Genomic DNA, 4,344 nt, shown 5'->3' on the forward strand with positions numbered 1-4,344 from the left:
TCCACTCCCCCAACCTATCCCAGATCCAACCCTCCAACTCAGCACCACCCTCTTGAACTGTCCGACCTGTCCATCTTCCTTCCCACCTATCCACTCCACCCTTCACTCTGACGTATCACTGTCACCCCCCACCTCCACATACCTATTGCAATCTTCACGACCTTCCGCCCAGCCCCAATTCCCTCCCATTTATCTCTCCGACTCCTCACTCCCTCCTCCCCATTCCTGATGAAGAGCTTATGCTCAAAATGTCGACTCTCCTGCTCCAGGGATACTGCCTGACCGGCTGTGCTTTTCTAGCACTACACTATTTCACTCTGTGCTGAGGTAACAGTGTGTTAAAGCCCAGTGCAGGTTATTTGTCATCTCAATCAGATCACAGGGTCTAAGATTGGTCAGTAATGTCTGGCCCCAGAACAGTAACACTGACTGACTGGAGACAACCCAGATCAAGTCCCAGTGAGAGTGTTATTGACCTTCACACTCAAAGCCCACCAAGGAGGTAGTTGTTATTTGTCTCAATGTTGCCACAGATTAAGTTCTCCCAGAGATTCATAATTCATTCTAGATTTTAAACAAGGGAGGGATGTTGTGGGGAGACAGATGGGAAGACATGGAGAGGAAACAAAACGGAGAGAGAATTGCACTTCTGTTACACCGTTCATGACCTCAGGATGTTCAAAGATGTTTTACAGCTAATGGAATACTTCCAAAGTCTAGTCATTGTTGTAATGTGGGAACTGTGACAGCCCATTTACTCTCAGCAGGCTCCCACAATAACAGCGAACTATTGACAAGGATCTCAGGGATAGGACGCGGAGTGGAGAATAGGATGGAATGGCAAGTGAAACCCAAGCAGCCAATGAGGCCTGATTATGAGGCTGGGTGGAAGGGAGATGTCAAAGGAAATGGGCTTCTTAAAATTCCTTCATGGGATGTGGGGTGCACTGAATGGGCCAGCATTTATTACCTATCTCTAGTTGCCCTGGTGAAGTTGGTGCTGAGTTGCTTTCTTGAACAGTTGCATCCATGTGCTGTAGATAGACTCATGAAGCCCTTAGAGGGGAAATTCCAGGATTTTGACCCAGTGGCAGTGAAGGAACAGTTCAAAGTCAGGATGGTGAGTGGCTTGTATGAAACTTTCAGGGATTGGTGTTCCCATATATCTGCTGCCCTTGTCGTTCCAGACTGAAGCGATCATGGGTTTGGAAGGAACTATTTTAAGGACATTTGGTGAGCTGGTGTTAGTGATACAGTTGGCTGAAAATGATCACCTCTCTACAGCCGTGGTCATTCCCTTTCCTCTTACATCTGTCAATAAATAACTCCTGGTCAGTAATATCAACAACAACAACTTGTATTAATATAGCATCTTTAATATAGTTACCATTCAAAAGGTGGGGACATATGGTGTTTGTAATGCTGACCAAAAAGAGACAAAGAGCTCATTCTAAGAAGTGAGAGGGGTTTTTGGAGGAAATCCCCGTGCTGAGGGCCTGGGAGACTGAAGGCACAGCTGCGAGTCATGAGGGGGAAGGCCAGATTGGAAAGTTTGGGAGATGAGGGAGGGATTGAGGATAACCGAATGGTCCATTATATCGCCTCCCCCACCTGCTGCAGCAGGAGATTGGGGAGAGGAATCGGGAGGCCGGGCAAGGCACCACCCAGAGGCTGGAGGCTGCTACTGCAAGCAGTGTCCAAACCAGTTCTGCTGTGAGAAATTGGAGCAGGAGGATGCTTCCAATGCCAGTCCATCCTTTCTTAAATACAGGGACCAAAACTGCACACAGCACTGCACGTGCAGGCTCATTAACAACAACGCCCCCAGCCTGGCCCTCACCGCTGTCCAACACCACCACTGCATGACCATCACTGCACCTCCACACACTGCTCCCAGCCTGTCCCGCAACACCATCCAAAACTGCACCCTGCCTGACCCTCACAACCATTATACCACCCCTAGCCTGTCCCTCACTGCAGTCCACACACCACACCCAGCCTGACTCTCATGGTCGTCCATACACCGCACCCAGACTGAGCCCCACCGCCATCCACACACCGTCCCCAGACTGACCCTCACTGCCGAACTCACACTGCCATCAGCCTGACCCTCACCACCATCCACAGAGCACCCTCAGCCTGACCCTCACTGAAGCACTCTCACCGCCCCCAGCCTGGACCTCGCCACCATCCATATACCGCACATTGCAAGACCCTCACTGCCATCCACACATCGGTGACAACCTGGCCCTCACTGCCATCCACACACCGCCCCAACCCTGACCCTCACTGGCGCACAGTCATCACCCCCAGCCTGACCCTCACTGCCATCCACACACTGCCCTCAGCCTGACCCTCACTGCCATCCACACACCACTCCAAGCATGACTCTCACTGCGATCCAAACACTGCCCACAGCCTGACCCTCACCGCTATCCTCACACCGCCCCCAGCCTGACCCTTACCGCCAGCAACTTACAGCCCCCAGCCTGACCCTCACCGCCATCCACACACCACCCCCAGCCTGAACATCCTCGCTGTAGACACACCATCGTCAGCTTGATCCTCATCGCCATCCTCTTACCGCCCACAGCCTGACCCTTACCGCCATCCACATAATGCCCTCAGCCTGTCCTTCACCACTAACCACACACCACCCCCAGCCTGACCCTGACGGCCGACTACACACTACCCTCAGCCTGACCCTCACTGCCATCCACACACTGCCCACAGCATGACCCTCATCGCAATCTGCACACCGCCCCCAACCTGACCCTCACCGCCATCCTCACATCATCCCCCCCATGTACCCGCCCTCACCGCTATCCACACACCATCCACAGCCTGAACCTCACCGCCGTACACACACTGCCCCAAGCCTGACCCTCACCACCATCCAAACGCTGTCACAAGACTGAACCTCACCACCCCCGACTCACCGCCCCAAAACATCCCTCAACGCCATCTACTTACAGCCCCCAACCTGACCCTCACCGCCATCCACACACCGTCGCCAGCCTGATCCTCACTGTCATCCTCTCACTGCCCCAGCCTGACCCTCACCGCCATCCACAAACCGCCCCCAGCCTGACCCTCACCGCCATGCACACACCGCCCCCAGCCTAACCCTCACTGCCATCTACACACTGCCCCAGCCTGACCCTCACCGCCATCCATTTACCGCCCCCAGCCTGACCCTCACTGCCATCCACACACCGCACACAGCGTGAACATCACCGCTGTACACACACCGACCCCAGCCTGACCCTCACTGCCATCCACACATCACCCCCAGCCTGACCCTCAATGCCTTCTACACACCGCCCCCAACAGGACCCTCACCACCATCGACGCAGCACCCACAGCCTGATCCTCACCGCCGTCCACACACCGCCCACAGCCTGAACCTCAATGCCGGCCATTCGTTGCCCAAAACCTGACCCTCACCACCATCCACATACTACCCACGGCCTGAACTTCACTGCTGCCCAATCACCGCACCCAGCCTGACCCTCCCCACTATTGACACACCGCCACAGCCTGAACGTCACCGCTGTCCAGACACTGGCACCAGACTGACCCTCACCACCATCCACACACCAGCACCAGCCTGACCCTCTCCGCAGTCCACACACAGTCCTCACCGATGCCCACTCACCACCCCCAGCCTCACTGTCACCGCAGTCCACACACCGCCCCCAGCCTTATCCTCACTGATGTCCACACGTCGCCCACAGCCTGAATCTCACCGCCATCCTCATAGCGACCCCCTGACCCCAGCCTTACCCTCACCACTATCCGCTTACTACTCCCCGCCTGATCCTCATCACCATCCACAGACCATAGCCTGAACTACACCGCAGTCCACACACTGCCCCCAGCCTGATCCTCACTGCTGTCCACACGTCTCCCCCAGCCTGACCCTCACCACCATCCGCTTACCGCTCCCAGCATGACCCTCACCGCCATCCATTTACCTCCCTCAGCCTGACCCTCACCGCAGTCCACACACCGCCCCAACCTGATCCTCACCGCCGACCACACACCAACCTCTGCCTGACCCTTATCTCCATCCACACACTGCCCCCAGTCTGACCCACACCAACGCCCAATCACCATCCCCAGCCTGACGCTCATGGCCATCCACACACCCCGCCGCCTGACCTTCACCGCCATCCATACACTGCCACAGTCTGATCCCCACCACCATTCAAACACCGGCCCCTGCCTGAACTTCACCGCCATCCACACACTGCCGCAGTCTGATCCCCACCACCATCCACACACCGTCCCCACCCTGACCCTCACCGCCATCCACACACCACCCCCAGCCTGACCCTCACC

Source organism: Chiloscyllium plagiosum, unplaced genomic scaffold (genome assembly GCF_004010195.1).
Source record: "Chiloscyllium plagiosum isolate BGI_BamShark_2017 unplaced genomic scaffold, ASM401019v2 scaf_12082, whole genome shotgun sequence".
NCBI lineage: Eukaryota > Metazoa > Chordata > Chondrichthyes > Orectolobiformes > Hemiscylliidae > Chiloscyllium > Chiloscyllium plagiosum.